Genomic DNA, 25,668 nt, shown 5'->3' with positions numbered 1-25,668 from the left:
TTCTCTGAGGTTAGAACACTCACAGGAGTCAAATCCCAAAGTTCTAAGGGTGGGGCATCCCCAACCTCTTAACTCTAATAAATGAGCAATTGGGGGTGATTGGGGTGAGAGCTGCCCCTTCCTACAGCTACTCCGTAGCATCTCTACTTCAATAATTGAATGGCATGGACATTTGTGCCTTTTCAACTTTGGTGCAGGACTCCTAACTCATAATCCTAAATTAACCATAATAATCTGGTAGGACACTTCACCAAACATATTCAAGCATATTGTCTTATTTATGACTTAAAACAACCTGTGGAGGAGGCTGAGCAGATACTATTATCCTCATTTTACAAATTAGAACACTGACTCTTTTAAAGACTAAGTGATTCCTGATCATACTAACGTCACATAGCTAGGAGTTGTTGGGTAAGAACTTGCAGCAGACTTTCTAGCCCCAAGGCCATTGCTAATTCCACTTGGCCACTTCCTCCCTTGCCTCATTAGCTGGAAAGATGTATCAGTCTGTTCCTACATTGAAATGGTGCCATTTTGCCCAAAATATCTATTTGTTCTGCAGGAAAATTATCTATATTTTTGAATACCTGTATGTGACTCAAATTACATTTTTCCATCACCCAACAGAAATGTGACGTATGTAGATTAGTTCTAGGTGAGGCTGGCTGATAGGGAGGCATGAGACAAATCTGAGTACGTATTAGTTGTAAATACTAAGTAGCCATGAATATTTCAAACTAAGTATTCTTGAATTGTACAAGATTCTCATCTTTCTGGGACATGAGTCACAGAAATCAACCTATAATGTACCTTTGCAAAATCCCAGAGGCCACAGGACAGAAAGAATGTAACCCATGGTGAAATAGCAACCTGTCTGTGAACACGATTTTCATTAAGGTAAACAAAATAACAACCCATCGCTCTTTAACCTGTTTATTCAAACTATGAATGTTTGTTTCCATGTGATATCACATTCCTAGACTATTGGTAAGTATGTGAAAGTCCTGTGAATGCTTTTGTCCCATTATTAATGATATCAACCAACATGAAAATATTTAACAGGAAAAAATTTGATGGAAGTACTTACTTGACTATCCACTTACTTGATTGTTTTCTGAGTTTATTACTCAGGGTAATTAATGCCAGTTGTTGCAACAGAAAAACCCACAAATCAGTGACATAATACCAAAAAAAGTCTATGCTTCACTCAGACAACATAGGATGTCGTGCATCACACTTGAGTGCATGATTCAGGGATGCGAACTGCTCCCACGGGATGTTTTTAAACACCAAGCCTGGAAGTGGCAAACATCACTTCCATGCACATGAGATTGGCCAGTTTCACAGCCCCAACCCCAAAGCAAGAGATTTAGGGGAATGCTGTCTCCCTGTATTGCCACGAAAAGGAAATGGTTTGGGAAACACAGGGCATTCTATGCAACAGGGCTTTCCCTGCCACCACATCATACCAGAATTACCAAACACTCTATTCTGGAGAAACATAATAATCTAAGGAGAGGACCTTTATAACACTGTCAACAGAAAGAGTTACTGACCTTAGAGGGGATTCTCTGTTGAAGAGTTACCCTCAAAGCCTCAGAGATTTCTACTTAGTAGGACTAGAAAGAGGGAGGAGACAGACAGGGAGCATGGTGTATTCAGCAAAAATAAAGCTTGGGGAGTCTTAGCTATCCAGACCTGTCATCTGAATTTCATAATCCAATAAAGATTTTCTGCCAAAGATCTTTTCATACATATTTAAGTATTTCTGCTGAGCTGACAAGGGGAAGTTTTTGCCATATAATTTGGGAGACCATCTTGAAATTATAATTGTCTAGGGAATTCTGGATTGCCACGAAGGACTATTCACCTTCAAGAGTGTCCAAAGGCATTGAATAATCCAAGAAACTCTCCCTCCTAGCATTATTCATTCTTTTTTGCAAAACTGTGATATTGGATATATTAATGTTCTTATGTCATATGAAGTCATTCATTTTAAACTGCATTTCTCAGAAATGACCAAAAAAAGATATCAATGATATTGCTTGATTATATTAATACTTGTCCCTTGACCATGTAGATGCCTTTCCTTAGTTGCTATGTAGTCATCATTTTATAGACATTAGAATCCATGATCTTATTGAATTCAGTTTTTTTCAAAGCTTAAGAAACCAAGTTGCACAGCTCAGTTCCAGACCCTATGCAGCCAAAATGTGTCATCTTGTTTATTTCTTCTTGCAGAAGACACAATTGGCCTTAGACATCCATATTCTGCTCTGTGGTATTCCCATTTCTATAACAAAAAATAATTTACCAGTCTTCCAGAACACACGTAAGAATGAAATATGGGTAAAATATAGAATGCTGAATTCCCAGTCATATGTATTACTCTGTTTTGCAGCTTAGCTGTTCAACTTTTAAATTTTGGATTCATCAGACTCTTTAGGAATATAGTATGCATTTAGATTTTGAAATAAATTAAATAAGACCATCAGTTCTCAACAGCTCTGATCACATATTTACTATACATATTTCTTTCCCCAAGGGTGGAAGAATGTATGTGAACCTAATGGAAACAGGATTTTAGTTTCTTATAAAGCGCAGTCCACTCCATGTTGACATAGACAATATCAAATTTTCTTTCATCTCAAAAATACTTCATATTCTATGGCATATAAGCATGTCAAGAGCCAATTTTCTGCCAGTACCAGAGAGTTGTACATTTCATGTTCAAAGTAGAATTTGTTCTATCTGAAGACAATGCAATGTATCATTGGGAATTTTGACTTTATCACAGACAAAATGAAAATATTCAATAAAGCAGGTAGCTGTATCTATTTCCCTCTTTTCAAAGTGCACAGAGTCCTTTTTGGCTTAGAAAAGTATACATTTAGAAACCAAAGAACCCTGTTAGGTCATTTAACCATTCCTCACACATTTCACATACTGTAAAGGTTATTGTATAATAGATTTTAAAGAAATAAAGAAAAACCTTACAAGCATCAGAAAGTAAATGATATCCAAATTTCTTTTTGTTTTATTTCTTTATAATTATTATTCAAGTTGGTTTAGAATGTATTATGAATTAGCACAATGATATAAATATAGGACAGGGCAGAATTTTCGAAGCCTTTGTATGGAACAGTTAATGCCATTAGAAACAGATCCATGTTCAAAAAAATTGGGAGAGCTTAGATAAATGAAATTGAACAGGTTTATTTTCTTGAAGGAATTTTCAGAGCCCTTAATAAACTAATATACATCTAGACTCTCCCAGATTTCTGGTGTCAAAATGTTGTATTTCCTGAACTCATTTGGCCACCATAAACTTTTTTGGCAGAACTCTCTAACATCCTGAGTCATACTAGTGTTCTATAGAACAAAGTTTGAAAAAGTTGCAGTAGGCACTAAAACCGCCTCTTGGATTTCCTAGAAAATACATTCTTGATGTATCTACACAGTATTGAAGGAATTCAGCAGCTAAGTGGAAAAAATCAGAACCAATTAGTTCAATGTGGAAGAGCTGTGTAGACACACCTCAAAATTTACTGAGCTACCACAATGAGGCATCAGTGCTACTTATTTAAAAGTAAGGATCTAATAAAGAAAATAATCTCATTAAGACAAAAGCAAAACTTTATATGCAAACTAAAATATATATCTTGGACACATCTCCCAATCATTTATTTTTACAAATAATTAGGGAGTCCACTTTGTAAGCCAGGCATTGGGCTAATATCAAGGGCATAGCAGTGAGTGGAGACCACACCCAGAGTTTCCACTTGCACAAAGCTTTGGGAGATTCTTGGTAGAGCCATAAAGGCACTATTTACATCGTTAGCTCTGGCAATATACATCATCAGTCTTACCACAATTGTATCATAAAGTTTACCACAATAGAGAGGCTATTATAATTACCTACAATAAGAGAAATGTGTTAAAACTGAACATTTCCTTCTAAAGAGTTGCAGATATAATTCAGTATGCAGATAATTAAGTATTTTCTTCTCAAATTTTTTTTAAAATGCACATATGGCACTCTCCAAGCAATCGCTGCAGTTAGAGCCAAAATGACATTTTTATCTTAAGTTTCTGTTGCGTTTACAAAACAACTTTCTGTAGGTTTCCTTTAGATACTTACCATCCAAGAAACCATGAGGCTATTATGTTTAGGAAATGTCACAATATCCCCCCACACCATAAAGGAACTGCATTACTATACTATCTCTGGGCAAGGTCATACATTTTCCAAACAAAACATGAGCTAATCTGAGTTTTTTTATTTTTTTCAGTGTGTAAACTTTCCATTTTTTCCATGGTTGCCAGGCTAAAGATTGGGCCAAGAAGACTATAATATTAATGGAATGCAATTACTTTTGTAATATAGGAAACTGTCATCCTTTCATCGAATCTAAGGTCGGGGTAAGGTGGGGAAAGGGGATGAAATTAGATTGAACTATCTTTTTTTCTTTCCAGTTTAAATCTCTCTCTTTTGCCCATCCTTCTCCTCGAGTGAATTCTCTTCCATTCCCTTCTCATCTTATATCGGATTGACTTGTCTTTTCCCACTCAAGCTACACTTTAAGGTCTAGAAGCTGCTTTATGTTTACTTTTTTAAATTTTTAGTATACAGATTGATGACTGTAAGGGCCTAGCTAGTTGAGTAAAGTCATCAAAAGGGAAATGGACTCTGCTTTCTCTTCCAAAATTCTATTAAAACTCCCATACAAGGGCTCACTCCACCCACCAGGGATTTCTCTCTTTCTACTTTCATTCTCCCAATTCAGCAAAGTGCCAGGAAACTGCAAATCCTGACTGTCCTCTCTGCCTTTGCTGTGGTCCTATAGATGATGTGTGTAGGTGTTTCATACTTAACCATTTTTTAAAACTTTCCATTGGCCCACATTTCACCAAATTAAATGATATTGATAAATATTCATAAGATTTTGTTAATTATCATTATTTCAGTGATATTGCTTCCAGCTAAAAGCTGACTGTTGCTTAAACTTACGGAGAATTATTTTCAGTTCTTTCCTTGGTTGCCACTTTTAGAAATATTTGGCACAAAATTAGTTGTTTTCCTAGATTGATTGCTCCTAGTAAAATTTTGGCTACCTTTTTTGGTTAACTTTTTAAATTTTATTTTGATAGATATTGAAAAAATGTTTGTGATTCTGAATCATTTGCTACCTTTATCTAGATATTTCTTAATTATTTTTTACTGAAAATATTTAGATCAGAAATTTTATTATTCTACATATAACTATGTAGTTATGTAGTTCTATATATTAACTATATATTTTATATAGTAATAGTTATTCTATAATAACTGGTGTGTGTATCACCAGATAATTCAGTGATTATTAGAGATGATGGCTTCACAATTACTTGTATTACCAGTATAGAAGAATTTAAGTGATAAGTAATAAAGCATTACCCCCAAACACTTTGAATTCACAATAAATAATTTATGGGGATCTAATATACAGCATGGTGACTATAGGTAACAAAATTGTATTATATACTTGAAATTTATAACAGAGTAGATCTTAAGCATTCTCATCCCAAAATAAGAGACATAACCATGTGAAGTGATAGATATGTTAATTAACTTGATTGTAGTGAATATTTCACAATGTATATGTATATCAATTCATCATATTGTACACCTTAAATATATAGATTTTTTTTTCAATCATACCTCAATAAAGCTGGTAAAAATAAATAGTATTCTCCCACAAGTCTATCTTTCTCTATTTGTTTCAGAAATATCTGTTGTGCTCAACACTGAGGATGTGGATATTCTGAGCCGCTGTAATTGACCAAACAATTAGGGAACTGTTTAGCAATAGACTTCCCCTTCTCCACTCTCTCAGTTATAGCGTTTCAACACCAAAAAAAAATTGTCATGACAATGACCCTCTTCATTTCCAAGAATTATAATCTTACAACAGATAGTGCTTATCTATCTTAGCTAGAGGATGGCCTCTAAGACTCCTGGTCTGGTGCATCAGTCTTCTCAACTCTCAAAGGTTTCTCTTAACAGTTTATGAGAAAAGACAAAGGAAATAGGCATGTGTAACTAGGATGCACCAGGGAAAAGGAACTGTTTATTGAGTTCAGCTTATTAAATAATTTTTCTCAATATCATTCCAAAACTTTGAGGGCTTCTTCACGGGGTTTTGGAATGCATCTCCATTTGTCAGCCCTCCTGGTTTTAATAAGCGTTCTCTAGGTGTCTAGTTCTGAGCACATTCATCATGAATACGAGTCAATTAAACTCGTATTGTTTGGTGATTTGGTGAATATCTATTTAGTATTCTTGGCATTATTAGGCATCTTTCTGGGATAAGAGTTGCAAAATAGACAGTTTCCTAATCGGAAACATACTGCAATAACTCTAGTTCTAAGTGCTCAGTATCCTTTCAGGTCACATGCTAACTGACAGGACTGAGACCTGTCCACAGCACATCTGATACAGGGCTCGATGAAGATCAGATGTGCAAATCACACTGGGTTCCAGAAAGCCCTGGACTGTGCTGCTCAAGGTGGGAGGATGTGCTTCTCTGGTAAACCGTGGAAAGATCCTCTGTGGATTAAGACCTTTAGTTTCTTAAAGGATGAATGGATATTATAAGTCCCAAGGATTCAATAAAACCTTTATAGCTTTAGTACAGCAGAGCGTCCATCAGCCAATTCTGTGATTTTACTGTGTTTGTCTTTTGCAAAAATCCATGTGAAACCTCAAATGTTCCTTTTACAAGTTCTTTTGTTACACACACATGTTTTTGGTTAAATTAGTGGTGGTTCAATCTGGAAAAGATATCTGTAATTAGAGTCTTATTTTTGAAGTTAAAAAAAAGCGGGGAGAGGTTAGCACATTTTCTATCAACTTTTCCTTGCAAACAACTTGCTCTACCTTTAAGGACTGTGACCCAGCACAGCAGCTCTGAGGATTTCCAGGAGGAAAATCTCACTTACTGCCATATTGTCAGAAAAAGAGGAGACTTCTAAAAGTTTTAAAGAGTTGTATTTCTGTCCTCAAAATTCATGTGTGTATTCATTAAATAATAATTCATATGACTTTTATAGCATGTTAGCTTTCAAAAGCCACATACATAATTAAATCTGATCTTCAAACCTTTGGTTTCACTTATGCAGGATACCTATTATGATGATGATGGTGATGATTATCATGTTTTAATGAAGAAAGGGGACTAGAAAAATTATGTGTCCTGTCTTTTATCAAATTAAGAGAGATAAGGTGAAAACTTTCTGATGTAGAAAACTAATTTCTATTCCTCTCCCCTGTGTGACCCCAGCATCAAAAGATACAGTGTAACGATGTCTCAGCAGGCAGATGGCAGAAACATCACAACTCTAGCATTCCCTAAAACACCACTGGATTACAGAGCTGTGCCGTCCAAGTAAAGGATCAAGCTACTTTACAGGCTGTGCCACACCCCTGGCAACCAAGAAGGAAGGTGATAAAAAAGAAGGGAAATAAAAGGATAAATCCTCATTCCAGTTTAGACAAGTCTTGCCCCAGTTTTTCCTCCAGTTCCCAGCCTAATCATTCGGCCACTTCTTTGCCAATGCCATGGTTTGCCTAAGAATGATGAGGTGGCACATGGATATCTTAGGTCCTAAGCAAAAGTAAAGAGAATTATTCCCTAAGTCTTCATCCTTAGCATGCCCTTTATATGTAATTCCTCAATTGCAAAATAATATTTACATAATAAAAAACTAAATAGACTCATAACATTTTCTTCTATATTTATGAAAGTTAGACACTGACTATTGAAAACATCGATACTACCTTTTTAAAATATATGCAAAGTTGGTATGCATTTGCTATTTTTATGAAATATTAAACCAAATTTGCAAGGCTAGTGAAGTATTCCTCTATTGAACTTATACTGTAAGTTGAGATAAGCTATGTAGTTCATAAAATTCACACCAGGATTTTTTAAAAAGCTCTATAAAAACTCTCAAAGCAATTTCTGATTTCAGAAATCTCCCAAAGTAACAGAGGTGCATTTCTGATGAAATGATGAATCTATTTAAGTGATATTTATTTCATATTTCGGGTTAGTAGTAGTAGTAGTACAAGACTATATTGGCCGAGATAGGTATTCTTGTGGATGATCTTTTGGGTTTAAGGCAGGATCTCTTAACCTCATCACTGATGATATTTGGGCCAGGTAATTCTTTGCCGTGGGGAGCCATCCTGTGCATTGTGAAATGTAAAGCAGCTTCCCTGGACTCTACTCACTAAATGCCACAGAGCCCTAAACACACACAACTGTGAAAATGAAAAATGTCTCCAGACAACACCAAATGTCCCCTAGGGGACCAACTCATGCCCAGTTGAGAACCACTGACTTCAAGTACACAAGAATGCAGTAGTTATAGTATTCACTAATTCTAATGATCTAATGCAGAGCCACATATCCCATTTGCCAAATATTAAGTTAACCTCTGAGATATTCAAGGCCCTGCAGGGGTTGCAATGGTGAGTACAGCAACGTCTCCTGCCCAGGAACGTGTAATCCAACAGGCAAGAAGCGTCAAGTACAGTAGTCTCCTCTAATCTACAGTTTTGCTTTCCATGGCTTTAGTTATCTACAATCAACCCTGGTCTGAACATATTAAATAGAAAATTACAGAAATAAACACTTCTTAAATTTTAAATTGGCATCAATCTGAGTAGCACGATGAAATCTCACACTGTTCTGCTCCACTCCACCTGGGATGTGAATCATCCCTTTGTCAGAGTCTCCATGCTGTGCATATTACCCACCGTTAGTCACTTAGTAGCCCTCTTGATTATCAGATCAGAAAACCAACATATATATATGATTTGGTAATATCTGCAGTTCCAGGCATCCACTGAGGGTCTTGGAATGTATCACCCACAGATAAGAGGAGACTACTGTGTACAAACAACAAACAGGAACAAAAGCAAAATATAGTAAATGACAAAAATATATTTTTTCTGCCACTTTGTGAAATTAAGTAGCTATCCATGTCTAGAAATAAAATAGTCCACATAAAGAAAATGCTTAATAATAATAGGAAGAACATAGTTATAATAAGTGATTAACAGGAAAGAGTTTTTTGGAGTAGAAACATTTATCTGTTTCAAAGTTTTAGGTGCCAAATTACGTAGCTTGTTTTCCCACATAATTTATTCATATTACATATCTCAAATAGAGTAGTAAAAATTGAAAACATATGACTATCCTGAAAAATATTACTATGCATTCTCTGTAATAGAGAAAGAACTATTTTTCAAATTTTCAAAGTGCGTAATATTAACTTGAAATGATCATGGGCAAATAAATGTGCTCATAAAATCAAGATGTGGAACAGAAACCCTTGACACATGAACCCATTTTAAACTCAGATACAAAAGGTCTTATAGTTGTAAAATTGGGAAGTTTGGCCAGAAAAATATTTACACCAATAGAGAAACGCAGGGCCAATTTAGAAGGCAAACAGGAACAATGCAGTGTTAGTCTCTCAAACAGACCCCTTGCTAAAGCTTGTGTCCTCTTTCTCGATGCTGAACATAGATCCAAACTTGGTTTGTATTTTGGAAGGGGGAAAGGAGAATAATGGGAGGGAAGAGGAACAGTGGTATTTTAGGGCTATGACAAAGCACCATAGACTGGGTGGCTCATAAACAACAGAAATATGGTTCTCACAATTCTGGAGGCTGGAAGTCCAAGATCAGGTTGCCAGCATTGTCAGGTTCTGGTGAGGGCCCTCTTCTGAGTTGCACACAGTTGACCTTTTTTTTTTTTTTTTTTGAGACAAAGTCTCACTCACTCTGTTGCCTGGGCTAGAGTGCCGTGGTGCCAACCTAGCTCACAGCAACCTCCAACTCCTGGGCTCAAGCAATCCTCCTGCCTCAGCCTCCCGAGTAGCTGGGGCTACAGGCATGTGCCACCATGCCCGGCTAATTTTTTCTATATATATTTTACTTGTCCATATAATTTCTTTCTATTTTTAGTAGAGACAGGGTCTGGCTCTTGCTCAGGCTGGTCTCCAACTCCTGAGCTCAAACAATCCACCCGCCTCGGCCTCCCAGAGTGCTAGGATTACAGGTGTGAGCCTCCGCGCCCAGCCCCACAGTCGACTTTTCATTGTATCTTCCTGTGGCAGAAAGAAGGTGGATGACAAAGCTTTCGGGAGTTCCTTTTATAAAAAGCACATCCAATCCATGAGGGGTACAGCCTCATGACCAATCACTTCCCACAGGCCCCACCTCCTAATACTATCACATTGGGGATTAAGATTTCACCATATGAATTTTGGGGGAAAACAAACTCAGTCCATTGCAGCTCATGAATTGTTTGCAAAAGGCAGTATTCTCATATCAGAAACACAGGGATCAGAAGTCCACAAAAACCAAAGCCTAAAAGCCCAAAGAACTGACACACATGAACCAGAAAAGCAGGAGCTGAAGACACAAACCTGGATTAAATTATTTCTATTAATAATAATAATACCATGTTTACAATAGCTAACTTAGATTGAATGCTCATCTCATACCATTCTCTGTTCTGAGCGATTTATGTTTAGACTACTGAATTGTCAAAATAACCCTATGACCACTTATATTACGATGGGTTGCACCATATTTGCATTAACCTGAACTTTCAGGGGGAAGACATGGTTAGGGTCTCCAAGGAGACACCTTAATAATAGCACCATTCTTTCCCATTTTGATGCTAGCAAGTTGGAAATAAGCAGAAAGGACATTTTGAGGCCAAAATATCACCTGTATAACTGACAGAATCCAGGTTGAAAGACATCGCTTTAGGTCTGCTGGCCAGGCGGGCACATTCTCCTCACACATTCCATCCTCCACAGAGCATTTCTCTGGAGAAACAGAAGAAAACTCATCCTCTCAGAGAAGAGGGATCCCACAACAAAGCAGGGTGGAGTTAAACTTAGAATGCACGCCAGTTATTGTTCTGAAATTCACCCATCTGGTAATTCATTTCATATCCTCAGTCAGAGAAAGTAAATGGATAAAGAGAAACCAAGAGTGAGGAAAAGACATGCCTTCCTAGCAGTCGTAAAGTTAACGTCATCTGTTTTCTGATTCTCAAGCGGATGTGAAACATCAGATTTATTGCTGACCAACTTTGGTGGACAGTGAACAATAGCATATTTACAAAATGCTATGATCTACAAAGTCCTTTCAGACATATTTTTCTATTCAAACCTCACACACTTATTAGGTGGTTTATTATTATATCTACTTTGAAGATAAAGTACATGTCCTATCCATGGTCACAGGACAGGTAAGCCAGGAATCCATGACAGACTGATGGGTTGTAAACCCAGGTACCCCATAAGTATATACAAGTATAATTTCTCAACATACAATGAAAAAAAAGTCTAGGCTTCCTTCAGTTACAGATAAGATGTACTGAGAAATCTTTTTACTGTTGTAACAGAGGCATGGACCGAGACCTTTCGAAAGAAAGAATACAGAGAGAAGCCATCATCAAGGTACACCTTCCATCTGGGTCTTGTTGAACAGGTCGGCTTTAATCAGACTGAGAAAAGCGAGATCTTTCCAAGTGGGGAAACTAGCAAGGAGTTACAAAGGGTCCTGTCATGCTTGACCTGGTGCAGAGGAAGATGTGGAAGACAAAGCTGCACAACTAGATGGGAGCCAGAGCTTGAAAGTTCTTATATAACAAGCTAAAAGTTTTGACTTTATCTTGGGTTTCTGAGTGACTGAAAGCCACTCTAGGATTTTTAGTTACAGTAGTGCTATCATATTTCCATTTCAAAAAATAAAGCTTTTTCCTATTTGGAGTAGAGTTGAAGAAGAAAGAAACTGGGGGCAGGGGGACATGCTACGCAAGAGACTATTCCTGCTGACAGGAGGTGACAGGAGGTGAGTGGTCATGGTGATAAGAGGAAACAGCCTGGGAAGCTATTCGGGAAGTAGACCTAACAAGGGATTTGGGGCTGATTGGGAATGGAAACTGAGGGCATGAAAGAAGACATCAGGGCAACAGGATCCCATTATCTAGGGCAGACACAGGTTTATGCAAGAGGAGACACAGGTTTGGGGAGAAGAGGTAGAGGAAATAAAAGATTAGTTAGAACTTATTAAATATAAGGTGTCAGGGATGAGCCAGTTGAGGTTTGCATGGGGAAAATGGAAATGCGGATCTTAAGCTCAGAGGACAGACCGAGCACGGACGGAGTGACTGGGGGCTCATGGCGCATGGGCAGGGGTCGAGGAAGAGAGAGCTGACCCTGGTGCTGGAGAATGCTGTCACTGAAGGATGAATTAAAACAAGATGAGTCAAGAAGGGGATGGAGAAGGAACAGATGGACAATCACAGGCTCTGCTGTAAGAAAGTCAGTAGGGGTGAGAAGGAGGGAGAGAAGCCTGCTGGAAATAGCTGGGGATAAGAGTGTGGAAAAATGCAGAAATGCCAAGTAAGATACGCTCCAAGAATAAGCCATCAGATGATCACTTTACACTCTCTCTCTTCCAAGATTTACCAAAGAGACCTAAGATTCTCCAATAAAATCGTGTCATTTCTCTACAATACAACTGCTGCCTCTCTAGGTCAGAGTTCAATGCATGACATTTTCTTCTTTATCCCCTCCCCCCCCAAATAAAAATTAATAGGCATTTTCTCCTTAACTTGACATCAATGGGTAGGCTGTTGTTCAAAATTCAGAACTATTTAGTCCCTAACATGAATGCATCCATCTTAAAGAGAAATAAATACAATTTAAAAAAAAACTCTTTCCTATTTTTGTTGTTGTTGTTGTTGTTGTTGTTTTTCCCAAAAAAACTGAATGTGTTGGTGTGGAAGAGTGAAAGCAGAAGGCAGTCTGCAATGGAGTGAGACAGAGTGGAGCATGAGGAAGTTTTGAGGAAGGAGCAATAATAGAAGTCGGTAGATACAGAGTATGGGAGAGTAGACTGAGGCACATGCTTCTTAAGGCGAGGAGAAAAAGTGACTGAATGATATAAAAGGTCATGCCAAAAAAGAGCCTCCTTAGAGACAAAAGTTCAGCACTCAGAACGTCCCTCTGTAAGATCATGTTGACAACACTGACCCAGTTCTTATTTAACTTTACTATACTTGCTGATCTACTTAGACAATTTCTTTCACCTTATAATTCATCCAATGGCTAAAAGACTGGCTGCCTTCTATTCTCTTCACTTCACATTAATAAAAGAAAATACTGTATTTAAGAGATTTTCTTTTGTGTAAAGAACTATACTTAAACCTTTCAGATTGAGATGTATTCAGCAGAAATAAATAAAATCCCCAAGATCACTGAGTACACTAGAAAGAGTCATTGCTTTTCCTAGGATGAGTCAATTAAGTGGCTTTTTAAAATAGCTTTTAATGACCTTTACCAAAGAGCTGGGGAGGATCATTTGCCAAGTCACAAACACATCAGTATTGAAGAAATAAATCACTTTCTCTTATAAAATTTTTTAAAATGCTTTTTGGGGGAAGAATAAGGAGAAATTTGGGCCCAAGACCAGAGGAAATACATAGACCAGACAAACCCGCTGACAATGGTAGAGTTTGATCTCTTCTGCTTACTTATTCATAAACTTCTTGGCTTGCTTACTTTGGTTTTTGGTTTAAATTTGGGAGCTACCTAACTAGAAGTTTTCACAAAACACTTTTAGGTTTGTGTGTGAGAGATTTCTGCCTTCTATTGTCCCATTAGCTTGGCTCCAAGTTTTGAAATTCAAAACCTCATCTGCCCATTGTTGCTATATTTTTCTACTCATGTAATATAGCAGATTAAAGACTAAACCTATGGGAAATGTGAAAATTAATCTTACTTGAAAAACAGTGAATTAGAAAAGCACTCTGCTGAGCATTTCTGAAGTACGAACCTGTCTAGAATAATGAAACAAAAGTAGAAAGAATTGAACTCTTGAGAGATGTGGGTAATGTAATGAAAATAGCTGAAAATAGATGGAGGATGGAAACAGAAGAATCATATAGAGCTTAACCTTCTGTCAAAACATTCTGAATTCAATATGTCCCAACAACAAGCCTACGAGACAGCAGTTTATGGTCTGTTGCCTTTTAACATTTTATTGTGTTGAATTCATTCAAAAAGCATCAGTTGAATACCCACCAAACATACTCCAGTTGCACTGGGGAATTCAAAATAAGAATTTTTTTTTCTTTTGCCTTCAAAAATATTCCAAGCTAGTTGCACACATGTTAGAATTCATCTGCATTTTCATTTTCCCCTTGATTTGCTGTGCTAATTCTTCTGTTATTAACTGTGTACTTCAACCCTTTGTTATTCATATATATTACGATAAATCATTTATCAGCAAAGTTACTAGATGTCATGCTCAACAGTCCAGTGGTCTAGAGTGGTCTTCCTTGTTCTGTTTAAGGGAATGGTATGACAGGCATTGAGGAATACATGAAAAAATGAATGAATGAGTGAATGAATGAGCTGGTACACACAGTACTGAGAATTCAAAGACCATTCAAAACTGATATTTGAAATTCTAAGACTGAAGCTAAATGATGAAACATTTTTTCTTGCCAGTGAAAGACACTTAAATCAACTTAGTGAATAAAATCTTACTACTAATAAACTTCCCTGAAGCTAAAAAACATATGTTTAACAAACAGCACTGGATTCTTCTCCCCATATTCCACTATGTAGCTGTCTAGAAGATTCCCAGGTCCCCTTAGAACACATTTTCTTGTGTTAGTGAATTTCCAGACTTGCAAAATCAGATGAGCCATGAAACGTGTTGAAAAGATAGTTAACCAAAGCTGTGGTTTCTAGCAATCGCTGCAGTGGTATATGACATTACTTTGGAAATTCTGGTACTACTGTGTTACTAACATACACAAATGAAACCAAAGAGAAACCACCTTCTCTCCATTTCCTAGGGACCATTCATCTTAACGTGAGGTGACCATGTTACCTTCCACTCCCTGATTTCCATAATTCTTCCTGGGCACTGGAGGTAATTAAGAAATTTCCCCTTTTCTCCTGGACAGGATTTCTGTCTCCAGTTGGCCCTTATTAACTGCTTCAAGTTGTGACACTGAAAAAGCTCACTCCAAGTCAACCACATATAAACAAGAGTTGAGGGTACTACTCGGCTCACTGTAAAAATTATTTCTTGGCATTATTTTATGTGAGTTCATCTACCTCTATTTTTTGCATTTCAGTGATATATTCTTGAGACAGGTTTGGGTTTTACCAATGGATAGGTAGATGTAAAAACGGACATAGGTACTCTACAATCTTTTCAAAGCCTTCATGGAGTAGTCTAATTTAAATACATTTAATTATTCATTATTGTTTAAGTACATTTAATATTACTAACTCTATCATTTTGTTTTATTGAGCTGTGGGGCTTTGCTCACTGGGGTCTGAATTTTCTGCAGAAGACAGGCTCCAGAAAGTATTGAAAGTTCATTAGGTTGTAGAGACAAGTGGTTAGAAAGCTGGGTCTGAGATTTCCAGACTTTTGGATTTCACTTCTAGATCTCAATCCCAAACACACCTCAAGCAAAACTCCTAGGTTGCCTCCTGCTCCTCCACCCTCTCCACCAGCAAACATATTACCTCAAGAGGCCAAGGAAACCACAGGTATCAAAATAGTACTGGGGCTGAGAACATAGCTGGGTCAGCAAGGGCTGGGAACAGCCTCTTCTCATGCAGAGCAGCAATGAAACAGATCAAAGACCCTACAACATCTAAGTAAAGGTTCCCACTAGGGGGTTTCCTGCACATAACCTTCTTGGTTTAAAATAACTCACCTGGGACCTGTAAAATAGCATTGCCTCTCCTACACTGCCTCCCGGAATCTAAGGAGCAAAATGCTCATTGTCAAAAAAAGAAATAACGAAAATTCTTAGGGAACTTGATCTGAGCATTGGTAGAAAACTATGAAGGTTTACTAATTAAAAATAAATTTCCTTTAACAGAAATTGCAGTCAAAAGGGCTTGAGAATCTTGTTATGAAAACTTTTTGAGGAAGCACATATGTATTTCATTCCCAGCCCCAGGAACCTGCCTGGGAAGCGGGGGTGGAAAAAATTGAGCTTACCAGTACCCAAATGCATGTTTGCTCCTGCTACCATGGGCAATTCACTTCTGAGTCTTCTGACGTGCCTGGATTTTAAGATACTAGCAGACTTTTGAAGCACAGGTTCATTTTCACATGTTGCTTTTTTCAAACCTAAAAGTTTAGGACACAAGATTTAAAGAAAGCAGTAGTTATAATCATGAGTGAAACACCCCCTACTAAAGGTCATTGACTTCCCTTTACAAAATGGAATAGACAGTCTTACTGATTGAGCAAGGAAATCAATGTTTATTTTTCCACTCTGATGTGTTCCCTGTGTGTTTAGCTGTTGCGGTGATGACTGCATTCACCAGTGAAAAGGGCTTGCTCTTTGTGATATCAAAATAAAACAATTTTTCAAGAGGTGGGTGGGGTTAATATGGTTTGTCCTGAAACTGACGCCTCCAACACTTTCTATCTGCCAACATCTGCATGTGCTCAAGGTTCCTTTCAAACAAAGAGATTTCTGATTATAATCCTAGATTGTTATTGCCATGACTGATGCAAAGGGATATTTGTTTTTATTCATGTATTAGTTTTTTTAAAAAAATGTTTTCAAAGAAAATTTTGTGATTCGTAGCATATCTCACTGTGACAAATACACAGCCTTTTGAAATTTCAACTTAAAAAGCTTCTTAAAAATAAATTATTCAGTGTACTTCCTTTTTCCTTCATTCTATCTACTCCTTCCTTATCTAAGAAAATAAACATCAGTGGAAGGAAAAAAATCATATTTCAATTAGAAAGGTGTCAAAGCAAGATAACTTCCATATGTATATATATATACACACACACACAGAGAGTACCTCCTTGTTTGTTTAATGAATATATTTATCAATTGTTTCATATAGTAGGCAGTGCTCATTCCAATTTCTGTATTCCTTTATTTTCTTTAAGTCACATAGGAGGTCTGTATAAGAACATTATTAGAATTTAAATAATCCCACTATTTTTATATTATTTTTTTTATTTCAGCATATTCCAGGGGTACAAATGCTTAGGTTACATATATTGACTTTGCCCCACCCGAGTCAGAGCTTCAAGCATGTCCATCCCCCAGACGGTGCGCACTGTACCCATTAGGTGTGAATATACCCATCCCCTCCTCCCCCCTCCCACCTGCCCAACATTTGATGAATGTTACTTCCATATGTGCACATAAGTGTTGATCAGTTAATACCAATTTGATGGTGAGTACATGTGGTGCTTGTTTTTCCATTCTTGTGATACTGCACTTAGTAGAATTTATTTGTTTAGCCTGTGTTTCAAAGGAAATAAGCCTCTTCCTCCTTAAACATGAACAGTCATCTCTTGACGGTCCCACCACATGGGTGGTAACTATAAAACAGTGGGCAAGATTTCCTGAAATCATATGAGAAAATAGTTCCACAATTTTATCATGATGATGCATTCTTACTAAGTACCCCAGAAGAATAGAAAATGAAAAGATAAATATAGAAATAAGTTTTTAAATTAACTTATTAATTTTCAAATTGGCCACTCTATGGGTATTAGTTTTTGCAGTATCCATGAATGCAAGGGGGAAAGGAGATCAAATGTCCAAAAGCAGGAGAAACATCAGGCATATAGCAACTATAATCAATGGTTATCATTTCTAATGAGCCAATGTCCACAGTCATGTTATAAGTCCTAACAGTATAAGTCATTCTGTAATAAGAAAACTTCAAGGTCAAGAGGTTAATTGCTTAGATGTTCCATTTTTTAACAACACACAATGTTTTCTTTCCTTTGTGACAGTCTTTAGTAGACTTATGGCATTCTCACATGGCATTTAAAGAAAGTAGTTATAATCATGAGTCACAAAGCAAATTTAATTAGCATCGATCCTCTCTCCTGCCTTTACTCTCCAGCATCAGAGGTGGGTAAAGGATTCCTGAATCTAACCACCTCTAGGGAACTGGCATGAAGGGAAATTGGTCATTAAAAGCCAGTTTCTTGGGGCAGAGGTCCCTGCTAAAACAGCTTCCCTTTTTGGGTCGCCTCAATTAAAAGTTAATTCCTCTGCAATACACCTAGTAGGCAATAATCCACTCTGGTTTGTAAATTGACGTAAATCTGAACTGATGGTCCTACTTCCTGTGTTCAGAAAAAGGTCAGGAGGGCAATTACAGTGGCAGCCAACTTTGTCTAATCTTTCCATTTTTAACAGGAAGTCTGCAGGAAATGTTAATTGGGAAAATGTAATGCCTGACAAAGGAAGGCTTCTTGAGACTGCTTCTGCCCTTCCAGTTCTCAGAGGTTCTTATGGAAATACATATTAACAATTTAAAGTAAGAATCGCAATGTCCCACTGATATGCTGAACATCCATTTCAGTTCTACCCCAGCTGAGAGTTCACTTTGGCAAGAATATACATCATTTCTCAGATATCACATGTTTTGGTCCAAGTTTCCATTATACTTAAAAATAGCATGACGGTGATGTCAGCAAGATGGCAAACTAGGAACATCCAGGCCCTTGTTCCCCCATGAAAGCTTAAACAAACAACTAGAAACTGACTAAAATAACTTTATAGGAGCTCTGGAAATTAGTCAAAGATCTACAGCAACCAAGCAAATGCTCAGTCAAAAAAAAGCCACATTTAAAATAATAGAAAATTTTCTTGCATTGTACTTGCCCTTACCCCAACCCCCACCTGGCATGACCCAGCACAGTCTGGGAGAAGTGGTGGCTTGATGCCTAGTTACCTTCCACAAACCAGCAAGAGGAGAGTGGAGCAAACTTGCAATGTTCTAACCTGTCTGTTAGCCACCTGAGGGGTTGGTCTCTGTGTCACCTAATTTGAAACTAAGATATCCAAAAGTGGCTGGAATCTCAAGCTAGGGGAAGCCATGTGAAGCAGCAGGCACAACTTGTGAAAACTGAAAAAAAAAAAAAAAAACACTACAATCCATAGATGCTTGGGGTAGGGATTACTGATTGAGAGATTAAATAGAATAGCTAAGGCCCCAAGAAGAAGCACAGGTAAGAATCTTAGGGGAGCTAAGATGTTTAAAAGTAGCTGCGCATATAAGAGAATTAGGAAAAGCACAAACACAAGCTCAGGGAAGATATAAGGCCTGAAAAGGCCTAAAGACCTTAAGTCTTCATGTTGGACTAATTAGTAAAGATTTTCCCCTGCACAGAGCCAATCTGCAAAGACTGGAAGAGGCAGCTTTTTTTCCAAATGTCCAATTTTCAACAAAAGCTCACAAGGCATACAGAAAAACAAATAACAACAAAAAATAATCCATTCTAAGAAACAAAATAAATCTATAGAAACCATCCCTGAAGAAACATGGGCAATGGACTTACTTAACAAAGAATTTCAAATAACTAACTTACATATGTTCAAAGACCCAAATAAATGGACAAAGAACTAAAGGAAATCATGAAAATGATTTATAAACAAAATGAGAATATCAACAAAGAGATAGAAACTATAAAGACCAACCAGGCACGGTGGCTCACGCCTATAATCCTAGCACTCTGGGAGGCCGAGGCGGGAAGATCACTAGAGGTCAGGAGTTCGAGACCAGCCTGAGCAAGAGAGAGACCCCGTCTCTACTGAAAAAATAGAAAGAAATCAGCTGGACAACTAAAAATATACAGAAAAAATTAGCCAGGCATGGTGGAGCATGCCTGTAGTCCCAGCTACTCAGGAGGCTGAGGCAGAAGGATGGCTTGAGCCCGGGAGTTTGAGGTTGCTGTGAGCTAGGCTGGCACCACGGCACTCACTCTAGCCCAGACAACAGAGTGAGACTGTGTCTCACAAAAAAAAAAAAAAAAAAAAAGATGGCTATTATGGAAATAAAATCAGTAAATAATTAATATTAGCTAACGTGGAGAAATTTGAACCTCAGACACTGTTGATGGAAACGTGCAGCAGTGTAACTGGCATGGAACAGGTGGACTGTACCTCAAAAATTTTATAAAATTACCATATAATCTAGCAATTCCATTTCTCTGTAATACCCAAAAGAATTGAATGTGGGTCTCAAGGAGATATTTTCACACCCATGTTTTTTTTTGGTTTTTTTGTTTTTTTGATACAGAGTCTCGCTCTGTTGCCCAGGCTAGAGTGCCGTGGTGTCAGCCTAGCTCACAGCAACCTCAAACCCCTGGGCTCAAGCGATCCTACTGCCTCAGCCTCCCGAGTAGCTGGGACTACAGGCATGCGCCACCATACCTGGCTAAATTTTTCTATATATTTTTAGTTGGCCAGATAATTTCTTTTCTATTTTTAGTAGAGACGGGGTCTCACTCTTGCTCAGGCTGGTCTCAAACTCCTGAGCTCAAACGATCCACCCACCTCGGCCTCCCAAGTGCTAGGATTACAGGCATGAGCCACCGCGCCCGGCCTCATGTTTGTAGCAGTATTATTCACAATAGCCAAAAGGTGTAAACAAAATGTTATATATAAATAAATGGAATACTATTCAGCTGTAAAAAATGAATTTCTGCTATATGCTACAACATGGATAAAACTTGAAACCACAGTAAGATATCGCTTAACTCCAGTGAGAATGGCCTTTATCAAAAAGTCCCAAAACAATAAATGTTGGCATGGATGCAGAGAGATAGAAACACTCATATGCTGCTGGTGGGACTGCAAACTAGTACAATCTCTGTGGAAAGTAATATGGAGATACCTCAAATAACTACAAGTAGAACTACCATTTGACCCAGCAATCCCATTACTGGCCATTACCTAAAGGAACAAAACACATTCTATAAAAAACATCTGGACTGCAATGTTTATAGCAGCACAATTCATAATTGCAAAGATGTTGAAACAACCCGAGTGCCCATCAATACATGAGTGGATTAATAAAATGTGGTATATGTATACCATGGAGTTCTACTCAGCCACAAAAAACAGTGGTGATCTAGTACCTCTTGTATTATCCTGGTTAGAGCTGGAACCCATTCTACCAAGTGAAGTAACATAAGAATTGTAAAACAAGCACCACATGTACTCACCATCAAATTGGTATTAGCTGAACCACACTTAAGTGCACATATAGTAGTAACATTCATCGGGTGTCGGGCAGGTGGGAGAGGGGAGGAGGCGATGGGTGTATTCACACCTAATGGGTGCAGTACGCGCCGTCTGGGGGATGGACATGCTTGAAACTCTGACTTGGGTGAGGCAAAGGCAATATATGTAACCTAAACATTTATACCCCCATAATATGCTGAGATAAAAAAATTAAAAATTAAAGAAAAGAAAATAAAAACTAAATAGATACTGAAAACTATAAAAAGTTTTCAAAATAAATAGTAGCAATGATTTCACAGCATTGTAAATGTAATTAATGCTACCTAAATTATATACTTAAAATTATTAAAATGGTAACTTTATATCAATATATTTTACCATGATAAAATATACCCCAAAAAGTCCATGAGGATGTCCCCACTAGTTCTGGCAAAAGGTTGGGCAGCATATATGCAAAGCAACTATGTGAAAATTACTAGAGAGTTGCTGCTACAGGGTTGAAAGAGAAAAACAGATAATAAATATGGACAACACTGGGGGACATTGAATTTCCAGTGCAGCCAGAGCAGAGAGATTGCATTAACCCATACTTAATTTAAAAATCATCCATCTGAGACAAAAAAAAAAAGGACATATTCAGGAAGAAGGCCCATGTCCTAGAAGGACGCCAGCTTCAAATCTACTCTAACAATATATGTAACCTAAACATTTGTACCCATGTAATATGCTGAAATAAAAAATAAATAAATAAATAATAAAAACAAATCTACTCTAACAAGGCCTAAAATCAAACCCTAACACAATTTGCAAAGGAAGAAAGAGTTTGAAGGCTGAGTCCAACCAACTTAGAGGGGCTTGGAAAACATCTGTTTGTTTGTTTTTTATAGATTTTCTCTCATAAAATATAATGCTAAGCTTACCCAAGTTAAATTTAATCAATCACTAATTAATCCATGCAATAAAACAAAATTAGTGTTCTTCATAGGACAATAATGGAATCCCTATAAAACATTTTGAAGCTCTATGGTGTAGCATCCACAATGTCTACCATACAATAAAAATTACTAGATATGCAAAAAGAAGGAAGTAAGTGTTAACTCTGGTGAAAAACATAGTCAATAGAAAAATATGCAAAAAAATGGACCAGATATTGAATTTGGCAGATAAAAACTTGAAAGCACCTGTTTTAGGTATATTTAAAGACTTAAAGGAAAATATGCTCAAAGAATTAAAAAAGATGCGATCTTAATGAGTTAACAAATAAAGGATCTCAGCAAAAAAAAATGGAAATTATTTTTATAAAAGGAAATTCTAGAACAGAGAAAGTAAGGAAATATAAATTTTAAATTTACTATGTGGGCTCAACAGCAGATTGTAGATGGCAGAAGAGTCAATGAACTCAAAGATAGATAAATAGAAACTATGCAATCTGAAGGAGCTAGAATATTAAAGAAAGAGAATAGCTCCTTGGAACTCATGGGACCATATCTGTGATAGACACAAAGATGCACTGCCCAGTTCCCCTTCCTCTAAGGAAGAACTTACAATCCAGCTGTAGGAAACATGACTGACAGCCTCAAGCTATCCACTCCTCCAGCTATCGGCTTGCATATGGTGACTGAGTAAGGCAGAAGTATGAAAAAGGTCCAGTTATTTCAGCCCAGCATGGGCAATATTAATTCCAGAATTTCCTGCTGTTTGGGCCAATGTTTTCTCTGCCTGAATCACAGTTCAGTTTCTTCCTCTACCTAACTGAATTTCTTCTCCCTTCTTTTCAGTCTATCAATCCCTATTAAACATTTTGTACTACAGACTTTGTCTCAGCATCTGCCTTCAGAGAACTCAACCTCAAAGAATTTATAGTGACAGTGTTCTGAGAAAGCAGGTGATACAATGAGGTTTTGGAGATGAAATCGTTCATCACTCAGATGGCAACAAGAATTCTAAGCTGGTGTTTGGTGGAAGACAGACAACGCTGTACACATAGGTGCGGCTCAAATGTTGAACCTTCACCAGTAATGGATTGGGATGGTCCACTATTGGAAGGGAATGCATGAGAGGGGACAATGCATCAAGCTTTTCAGACCCATGCATAAAACAGTAGATATAAAAACAATAAGATTGGAGGACTATTAATGCTCTGCAGGAATACAACAAATGAGTTATCATAATAGACAATGAAAACCCATTACAAAAAAAGCTTTCATCTCTTGCAGTAGCAGGGCAGAAGATCAAGTCCAGGAATTCAGAATTGAAATGGCTGAACTTCAAAGAATTCTGAACACTCAACTAAGGTAGGCTAAGCCAAGGTTGAACCTCCAGTTGTGCAAATCTTGGATTGTGACACGTGGGATGGATACATCTGTTGGATACCCCAAAGATTTTGACTCACCAGATTCTTTTGAATCTTCTGGGTAGGCATAAATTATCCACTCTTCTCTAGTAAGATTTAGCAACCCATTCTATGCTGGAAAACAATACAGAGTCCTCTCCCCACAACAAGGGCTCCACTCAGAATCTTCCTCTGCCTCACATTTGGGCCATTCAATCACAGCGTAGCTTAACCCCGGGACTACCACTCACCCAATCCCAAAATTCCACCCCAGGCCTGAGAGATTGGTTCAGGGTATTCAACCCAAGCTGGGCCAATCAGAGCAGTTCTGGGTGGGGTTTCATGATGGAACCCTGGGCAAAGGAATGCACTTTTTTCCTCTGAGGTTGCTTAACTGATGGAATGTGACCCTGCAGCCACCAGGATTCATCTTTTCCACCCTAAAGGAAGGGGCCATTTGCGAGTGAAGCCAAGACAAAAATCCCATAGCCAGCAGATGAGGAAAGCCAGGTTCCAGACTTCCTTGTGTGAGCACCTGGCTTTGGCCTCGCCTCCTATTACCACCCAAGACTGGGTGTTGTGAGGGCCAACAAACCCCCTCCCATCATCCTGCAGTATGAGTTAAGTTTCTTTCACTCACAGCTAAAAAACTCTTGACTACAGCCCGAGTTTTCTCCTAATATGTAAATGTTTGAATATGATTTGATACTCTCTAGATAAATGTGAATATGTTATTTAAATATTTGTAGCAATTACCTGCCTTTAGGTAAAAACAAATTTCTTAAAAATTATTGTAAACTTAGTTTTTTAAATCCCTCATAAAATACTACAGTTTTGCATAAACCAACAAGATACGACTACGCTATTCATGAGAACAGGCCATCTTCCAAAGGGGAGGTGCCCAATTTCCCTCAGACTCCTCTGACCACATGTCCGTTACTCAGCCTCCATCCAGCACCACCTCTGTTGCAGCTGCTTCCTGCGTGAGGTGTGCAGAAGGGTGCGCCGCTCACTCCCTGAAAGGAAATGTCAAAGACTAAAACCATCATCGTTTCTCTCTTACTATTGACTTCACCAGCCAGATGTTAGTTCTTAGCAAGGAGATGATGCCCTTTTTTCCTCATTTTGAAAAAGAGATTTCACTTTCGATTGACTTGAAACAAAGTAGGGGCACATTTTCAGTAAAATGCTTCAGGATGGCAGTTAGATTTGTTTCTCCTGCTTCCCAGGGTGGAATGAACTCATTTCTTGAATGAGGTAAATCTTGATGGACACCTTTACGTGTGTGTGTGTGTGTGTGTGTGTGTATGTGTGTGAAATATACTCTTAACCCTCAACACTATAATACTGTGTGAGCATATTTGGAGTCTTCTCTAAGTATAGAGCAAATACTCCTTTAAACCTGGAGTGCTCCATCAAGAAGAAATCCTATAGAAGTATAGACTTTTCTAAAACAAAATAGAAATACCTATGAGGAGTTTTTGTTATTAGAATTTTTCCTTTGTACCAATATGTGTCACTCTTAAACACATCAAGGAAGGTGACATGACCAGGAAACATATTATCAGTTAAAGGTTGAATCCCATAGGGCCTAAGTCTATACCATTATATTTAAGTTTTACTACATAACCCAAAACCAAACTCCACACACAACCAAGTCATAAGCCATACCATGAGGCAAAGGAAAGGCCAGCATAAAAGAATAGGGTGTCTCAATTCACTTATATACAAACACCTATTTGGTAACTCCAGCTGTATGCCTAATATCTCTCTCAAACTTACATGTCAAAAATTATGCTCCTATTTTTCTGAGAAGCAGGTTAAAAAAAATTGTACTCCTGATTTCCCCTGGCCAAAAAAAAAAAAGAAAGAAGAAGAAAATAAAAAGCATAAAACAAAATTATTCCTTCTGCAATCTTATATTCTTCCTCATTTCAGTAAATGAAAAAACAAAAATTTCAACCATTCTAAACCAATGGTTTAGAATGATTGATATTGACTTCAACTCCTCTATCTCAGCCCATATTCCATCCAAACCATTCAGCAACTCTGTTTGGAAGGTACCAGAAACCCAAATCCCAAAGTGGATCATTTCTCATCAGTTCCACCACAACTAGCACAAGCCAAGCCACCATGATGTGTCACCCAGGTTATTTCAGTGGCTGCCTGTTTGGTCTCCTTGCCTTATCTTGCAGTCTGCTCTTA

Source organism: Lemur catta, chromosome 12, assembly GCF_020740605.2.
Source record: "Lemur catta isolate mLemCat1 chromosome 12, mLemCat1.pri, whole genome shotgun sequence".
Lineage (NCBI taxonomy): Eukaryota > Metazoa > Chordata > Mammalia > Primates > Lemuridae > Lemur > Lemur catta.
The sequence above is the reverse complement of the archived record's forward strand: the minus strand, read 5'-3'. Positions refer to the sequence as shown.